Genomic DNA, 8316 nt, shown 5'->3' on the forward strand with positions numbered 1-8316 from the left:
TGAATCCAGCGTGCGGTCGTCCTGCCCTTACAGGCTCTCCCTTCCTTCTCCAGCAGCCCTGCCCACGGTGGACTTGAGACGCCCTCATTATACACACGGGGAAGCTGTGTCTGGGTGTTCAGATGACTTGCTCAGCAAAGCATCAGCTGGAGAGATAGGACTTGTATCTAGGACTGCAAGACATCAAAGAAAAAGAAGAGCCATGACAGCAGATAGGCCGATTCAGGCATTCATTCATTCAAGCATGCATGCATGCAGATGACAAACACAGAGCACAGGCCCATGGCAGGCAGTGGGAAGATGGTCGCCTACGAGACAGACACAGTCCCTGCCCTTAAGAGACTTACAGTAGAGTAGAGTGCCCTATCACCCTCACCCAGCTGGGGAAAAAGAGTGGGTTTAAGTTGTAACAGGAGCCTGTGGGCTGAGTGTATGTGCGTGAGTTAGAGATGCTGGGAGGGTCCCAGCCGCACCGGCCCTGGCCCCAGGTGCCCCCCCCAGCCCCACACCCATGTTGGAGTCCTCTCTGTTCCCTCCTTGGGCGTCAGCAGCTTCGCTTCCATCCCAGCACAGACGGCAGCAGCCCCCCACCTCAGGGATAGCACATGAGAAAGTGTCCTGACCCCCATGTCCCCTCAGGCCTACCTGGGGTCTGCTGGCCTCACCCAGGCCCCTCTGGAGCAGTGCCCCTTGCATTCTCAATCCCTCGTCTCCCAGAGTGGGAGCTTGGGTGATTTGCTGAACTCATTCCTGCATCATGGGGCATTTTTAGTGTTACTACTAGAGTCACACTTGAGAGCCCGTAAAAGGCTTTTACGAGAGACTCAGACCATCCTGAGAGGTCTTCCTTAGAGGCAGTTTAAGCAGGCGGAATTACACCCCTGCACCCACCAAAACTCAGTGGCTCAAAAACAACCACCTGTTACTGTCATGGTTCTGTGCGTTGGCTGGGCTTTGTGGGGTGGTTCTTCTGCTCCATGTGGAGTCGGCTGGGGTCACACTCGTGTGGGTCTCGACTAGGCTGGAGCCTCCAGCATGGCCCACTCACCTGCGCCAAAGCCCCCTGATGTGACCGTTGTGGGGGGAGACGGGGCTGCAAGGCCCGGCCTCTCTTTACTTCTCTCTCCACGTATGTCCCCAGGGGCTCTCCGGCGGGGGAGCCAGACTTCTTACCTGGCAGCCCAGGGCTTCTGAAAGCTTTTTAGGTCTGGGGCCCCACATTGGCATGGCGTGACTTTTGCTGCATTTTCTTGATGAAAGCAGTTTCAGGCCAGCCCAAACGCAAGGGGCGGGGAGGTACACTCCACTTCTCCATGGGGAGAGAGCAACGAAGAATTGGCAGCCACTTTTCATCTGCCGCAGGAGGGCACTCTCTGGTGTCCCATTCTGGCTACACTCCCTGCCTTGACCGTTCGTGATACCCAGGAAACCCTCACGCCGAAGTGAGACGTACGTGGCTGAGCCCATTTCTGTTCCATGCAATGTGAGAGCCCTGACTCAGCCGATCTTTCCCCTCTGTCTCCGACCCACGTGGTGGCCTTGGTGTCCTCGTTCTTGCTCCTCAGTTCTGGGGCCATCCTGGGTTCCAGGACCATGCCTCAGCTGCCTGGTAACTTGGTGGGGGCCCTTCACCCCTCTGGGTCCCCCACCTACATCCAAGACAAAGGATTCTGGCACCACCTCTCAGGTACTGCGGGGTGTCAATGAGGTGGGTGGGGGCACCCAGCACCGGGCCCGCCCACACTTGGCACCCTGAGTGGAGTTGGCATCATTGCTGCCTTCTAGGGGGTGTTTCCCAGACTCAGGGACACATCCAAGCCTGTCGGTGACTGAGCACCTCCCTTGTTCCCATCTGGGGCCAGTGTCCCTCGGGACACTGCAGCCACCTGGTCTCCAGCGGCTGTACCACCCGGGGCACCTGTTACCCGCTGGGAGACCAGAGTGTGCACCGTGGCTCTGGCCCACCTGCGTCACGTTGGCTGGCACCAACCCCCCAGCTCCACCAGGAGGCAAAGACAAGGACAGCCCTGCCTCTGCTTGGAGGGGTGCCAGCACATGCGTGTGCCGCGGCTCAGGGAGGCGAGGCGCGGAGGGCGGCGTGAGCCTGCGAGCTTCTGGGGACAGCCAGCCACCTCCACCACTTCGTCCTGCGGCCAGGGATTGTCCAGCACCCGTGCCAGGCCCTCGTCCAGACACCAGGAGTAGAACGAGCCCAGAGACGGCACAAGCCCCTGCGCTCCGGGGCTGACGTCGCAGCCTCGGTGTGTTTCTTGCTGTGTGAGCATGGACAAGCCATCCCTTCTCCCTGTGGGCCTTAGTTCTTCATCTGTTGAATGGAGAGAGGATCCAGAAACGAGCAGTCAACAAGGAGAATCTCCCGAGGGACGCACGGTGTCACTCAGAGCCCGAGGGCTGTCATTACTTCCTTGATGAAGTCAGACGAGAGAGAAGCGTGCCCGGGGGGCGCCTGTCTGGCCTGGCAGAGACCAAGCATCAGGCTCCGAGCTCCCAGGAACTATCCCATGGGGAGGTGACAGCGGAGGGGTTAGCAATTTGGGGGCCAACAGTCCTGGTGTGAGACCCCCCAGGCCCCCTTGCCTTGGACAGACTCCTTTGCCCTCCGACCTCAGCTTCCTCGACAGTAAACAGGGCAACAGCACCCTCCTCACAGTGTTGGTGCTGAGGGCACCCAGACGGGGGGTGGGGGGCTTGGCATGGTTGTGGCCAGCCCTGGAGGGCTCCCTGGAGGAGACGGCAGAGGTGGCTTAGCAGGGGGCCCGGGCGCTGCCCCTGCAGGGGAAGTCTGGAAGGTGAGGGGTGTGTGTGGGGGGCGGCTGAAAAGGGGCACATGACTGGGAGGGAGGGGCAGGGGACAGTGAAGTCACCCTCCCCTCGTTTTTTCCTTCCTTCCCCATTTACTGAGCATTGCCAGAGGCCAAAGCACACACGAGGCATTCGGGATGAAATAGAAAATGCCCAGTGGTTTCTGGCCTCGTGGTGCTCCCAGCCTAGAGGGGCAGGCAGACATGGGACAGAAAGCCTCACAGGGAGCCCAGCTGTGGTAGCGGGCCTAGGACTTGGGGTATGCCACAGGGGCATACAACAGAGGGGCTTCCCCAGCCGTGAGGAGGTGGAGGAGGCTTCCTGGAGGCCGAATCTGAAGGCACTTTGGGAGTTAGGGAGGTAAAGGGGGCTGGGGAAGAGCGTGTCAAGTGGAGGGAATGGCGTGTGAGAGGGCCCTGAGGAGGAAGGTGTGTGGCCCTCATAGAGCCTGGATGCAGCTGCCTGTGGCGGGGTCCAGGGTGCAGGCCTAGGACCAGAGGAGGCGGGGACTGCACCTGCAGGGTGGTGTGAAGGCACGGGAGGGTTTTAGGAAACGAGGTGATGTGATTAGAAAGTAGGATAGAACTCTGATTAGAAATGCAGCTCATGTTTTTCCCCACAAACACTCGATGGGGTGCGAGGCGGGCTGTGAAGGGACCTCAGCCGGGATGTGCAGGGACCGAAACCTCCCTCTCACACACCCACGGAGGTGCGGTGACCTGGAGGCTGGCCCTGCTGGGTCTTGTGCAGGGCGGCTGACCTCCCTGTCACCATGAAGCAGTGACATCCTTACTTGCAGGGAGAGGGGAGAAACTCCTCGGGACGGTGGCCCTGAGGACGCCGGCAAATCCTTCCAGTGACCCTGTTTTACAGGTGATGAGATTGTTCAAGTCAGCGCGGGCACCAATTCCTGGGTTGACCCGAAGCTCAGGCCTTTCTTAAGAGCAGCACAAACTTAGCTTTGCCGCCTATGACGAGTGTTAAGCCGTGGGCACATAGTAGGCCCTTGGAAAGTCCCAGTGGCCGGTCTCTTCCTCTGTCCTCCTCCCAGGTGGCCGGCAGGCTCAGAGTTTGGCAGAGGGCGGACCTCGTCCTAGAGGAGCCTGGAGCTGGACCCAGGAGCCCCAGGCAGAAGGGGCAGGGTTGGACCCCCACGGAGGGGCTGGTGGGAGCCAGGCAGGGAGTGAGCGCCTTGCCAAGGAGGCTGGGGGTTGGAGAAGGTGCTGGATGGGGAGACTGATCAGCACCCAGGGGCTTAGAACTGGCAGGCCTGAGGCTGTTGTTGGCCTGGCTCAGGCCCTGGTCGAGGCCGAGCTGGGGTGGGTTGGGAATCTGGGACCTCTGGGGCTGAGCCTCAGGATTTTCCAAGAAAGGACCAAATGGAAGGGGGTATGTGCCCAGAACTCGCCCATTTTTGAGTGGGAGAAGGTTGCTTCCTGTTTCCAACAGTGCCGCCCAAGCCATCCCATGGCAGGAGGGGGGAGTCCCAGGGAGGCCGGCAGGAGAAGCAGGGCAGGTCAACCACCTGGAGACCGGCCGGCCGGCACTGTGGCTCAGAACGGGCTGAGTTAGGGCTGGGTTGCAAGTGACAGAAATACCACACCAACCAGTGTCAGCACGAGAAGGGAGTTGATGGGATCCCTGTGATGGAGGGTGCTGGCAGAGGCGTTGGGCTTGGGGGCGTCTTTGGGCCTCCGGCTCTCTCCCCTCTTTTTTTCTAATTTTAAAGATTTTTATTTATTTATTTGAGAGAGAGAGAGCACAAGTAGGGGGAGAGGGAGAAGCAGACTCCCTGCTGGGCAGGGAGCCCGATGTGGGACTCGATCCCAGGACCCTGGGATCATGACCTGAGCTGAAGGCAGACGCCCAACTGACTGAGCCACCCAGGCACCACTGGCTCTCTCCACTCTTGACTGGTCTCCACCCTGGTGACCTCATGTCCAGCCAGACCCTCGTCTCAAGATGGCCCCATGCCCCCCAGCTCTGAGTTCACAGCCTTCAGCCTCCTTGGCTCAAGTGCCCACCCTTGAAAATCACTGTGGCCAGGGTGATGCAAGGCTCGGACTGGCCAGGCTGGGCTCTGCTTGTCCCTGGGTGACGGATGGATCAGGCACACAGGACGCCCCAGGACTAAGAAGACTGAGTGGTTCCTCCAGGAGAAGGAGGGATGTGTAATCAGATCTAGGGTCTGGGTGCAGGCTGAGCAGAACCACCTCATATCCCCAACAGGTAGGCAGAGCCAGGGTTTTATTTAGATCCCAGCTGGAATAGATCCTGTGGATCCCATTCTTCCCTGTATGGGGAAGGGGGGACCACATCGCCGGGCTCTGAGGAAGGTGAGGGCTGGCATCTTGGGGTCTTCCAAACCCCAACTCCTGCCAAACTCATCTTGATTCTCCCCACGTCGGTTGCGGGTCCCCAGGCAACCCACCCTCTCCATGTAATTCCCGCATCTTTCCCTGATCTCCGTTTGATTAACAGAAGGTTATAAACAAGTCCCACGAAGAAGGAAAACCAGCGCCTCCCCAGGGCACCCATAGTCTATTGGCAGATGGCAAGTTACTTTGTAATCGGTATTTTTGTTGTTTTGATTTGTGTATAGATAAACAGGACTAAACTAATTAGGATTTTTTTCCCCCTGTCTTTCCCCAGGTCTTGGATTACAATGGGAGTCCCTTGGCCCCACAGTGAATTGGTTACCAGGTTTCAATAACGGGTTTGTCTTTGCAATTACAGTTCATTAATGGATTTACAAGGGAGGGAAGACGGCACAGTCCGCTAAGGGGATTGTTTTGCATTTCTCCTCTTTTAATTACACGATTTTCTCCTGGATCAATGCTCTGTGAAAAATGGTGGTGGTGGTGGGGGGGTGTAGTCCCAACACCCCATCTGTTCCAGATGCAAATGCAGTTAATATGATAGGAGACAGTAGCTGCACAGAGGCTTCCTGCTGCCCGGGTTAGGCCTGCCTCCTCTGGAGCTGCTGAGTGGCTGGGCAGCTCAGTCACTGTCGGGGGGGCTCGGGAGCTCGGTGCACACGAGGCTTGGTTGGCGTGGGGAGGGGCCGTCTCTGCTCTTGGGGCCAGAATCAGTTTTAGGACCCCCACTGAGTTACCTTTTCTTTTTGATCATCCACTAGATGTGAGCTGTTACACACACAATTTTGAATTCAAACTTCTCAGTGATGTTGTGAATAAATTTGTTTTGCAAACGGAGAAACCAAGGCTGCCAGATATAAAGTGCCACACAGCCAGTAAGTGGCAGGGCTGGGGTTTGAACCCTGGACTCTCTGGCTGCAAAGTCAGGACTCTTTCCAGAACATTGCCTCTCTGAGGTTCAGACTCACTGTGATGAAGAGGGGGTTCTAGTCTTTTCTCTACAGGTTGGGACCATAGCAGGTTAACTGGCCTTCCTGCCTTGTTCTTTAGCCCATTCTGCATACTGATATCACAGTGATGGTCCTACAGTGCACATCTGATCGGGTCACACCCTTGCTCAAGATCCTTCTCTGTCTCTCTTTTGTCTCCAAGATAAAATTCAGACTTACTTGGACACCCTAAGACCTATATAGTTTGGCTGTTGCCCAGGGCTGTTGAATTCCAAATTTCCTACTATTTTCACTTACCCTTTGCTGTTACCTGGGTGACCCAGTTTCCCCATCTGTGAAATGGACCCCTGACACTGGGTAAGACGATCTCAAGGACTGCCTTGAATCTTGAGGTTGAGGTATCAGATAGTGGCCTGAGGCTGCTAGGGAGGAATCTGGCCACAGGATGGCGGCATCGGCCCAGGAATGAGATGGCCAGCCAGGCTGGGGGATGGGGTTCTGCAACAGTCACTGTGAGCTGGGCTAGTTCCTGTCACTTGTGGCACTCAGTAGCCCACGATCTAATCCTTTCAAACTGCCCCCTCCCTGCCACATACAAAGGTTCCCAAGGAGACAGCAACCCGTCTCCAGGGGCAGAGCGTGGGTGGGGGTCTCCCCCGAGATGGTTGCTCTCTCCCGGCTCCAGCCGGCTATGTTCTCATATCCCTCACCCTGACATGTCCCGTGAGAGGCCTGGGCTGGATGCAGCTCTGGTCTCCCAGGGCCTGTCCCGGGCTCTGCTGGGCTAGGGGTGGCAGCTCAGACCTGGATGTTGGGGACTGGGCGGGGGGCTGGGTAGGAACACCCTGAGGGGCGTCTTCCTGTTGCCCTCCCCTCTCTTGTTCCTATGGGCAATGGCCAGGTCTTTTGTCCTTATGTCAGGATAGAAGAGTCTTCAAGCCAGAGTGGGGGGAGGGGGATATTAGAGACCCCGAAATAGACATGATGGAGGGGTCCCCAAAAGGCTCCTCTGGCACCCTGGACAATCCAAAGAGCTGGGGTGAAGCCCGGGCTGTCGCAGACCTGCTGTGTGACTTGGGGCATGTGACTGCCCCTCTGGTCTCAGTTTGCTCACCGAGGAAATGGGGAGAACAATTCCCACCTGGGGTGGACTGGAATGAGACACCGGGCGCGGGGTGAGGGGTGGTCGGGGCTCTGGACAGAAACCCCATCTGTGCCGGGGTTTGGGCCCGGTGCCCCCTCGGCTGCAGGTTTCCCACCAGGACTTCAAGGAGGAGACAGCACCCCCTCCCTCATGGCAAACCTCCCCACGGGTCAGAATGTGTCCACTCCCATTGCCCCTCAGGTTCGCGGGGCCTGAAGTAGCTCCTTCCCGTCTGCCCCCCCCCCCAAAGTGCAAGTGGCTGCCCTACCCAGTGGTGGTGACCGGGAGTGTGGGGTCTGCAGGGGGACCGCCTGTGTCCAGACCTGGGTGTGAAGTGGGGCTCCGCACTCAGGCCTGTGTGACCTTGGCGAGTCCTTCACTCCCTGTGCCTCTGCACCGCTGGGGGCTCGGGCTGGGCGGGCACGCAGTGGGCACCTGGTCCAGGTGAACGAACTTGCCACTTCAGCAGCCTACCAGCTTCCCCAGTGCTGTCTTTTCTAAGGTGCGCACCTGAGAAGGCACCTGTGCTCAAGGAAGCTCCGGAAGTAGCTCACCTGGGCTTCCCAGGGCCTTGGTAAATAGATATAGCGAATGAAAGTGTGATATGCGGGCCACACAGAACATATCTGCTCCCTCTGTGTCCCATAGCCTTCCGGTGGTGATAGTAATAAATAATTTACAAATAGTTATTTATACTATATTACAGTACAGATAGTATATTATATATACTTATATATAACGCATTATAATACAGATATGAAATATGTAAATATGTAATATAACCACGTGAATAATAAATATAAATATAATATATAAAATATATAATAAAATTTAAATTATAATATAATATAATAAAATTATTATATAATAATATAGTATATTATATACCTATAAATAGTAACTTAGAAATATAAATCCACGGATAGCTAACATGTATCAGTGCTCACTATGCGCTAAGCATTGCCCTAATAGCACTAACCTCATAGATTCCTTGTAGTTACTTTGGATGACAGGACTATCC

This window comes from Mirounga leonina, unplaced genomic scaffold (assembly GCF_011800145.1).
Source record: "Mirounga leonina isolate KUSES-001 unplaced genomic scaffold, KU_Mleo_1.0 Mir_173, whole genome shotgun sequence".
Classification (NCBI taxonomy): Eukaryota; Metazoa; Chordata; class Mammalia; order Carnivora; family Phocidae; genus Mirounga; species Mirounga leonina.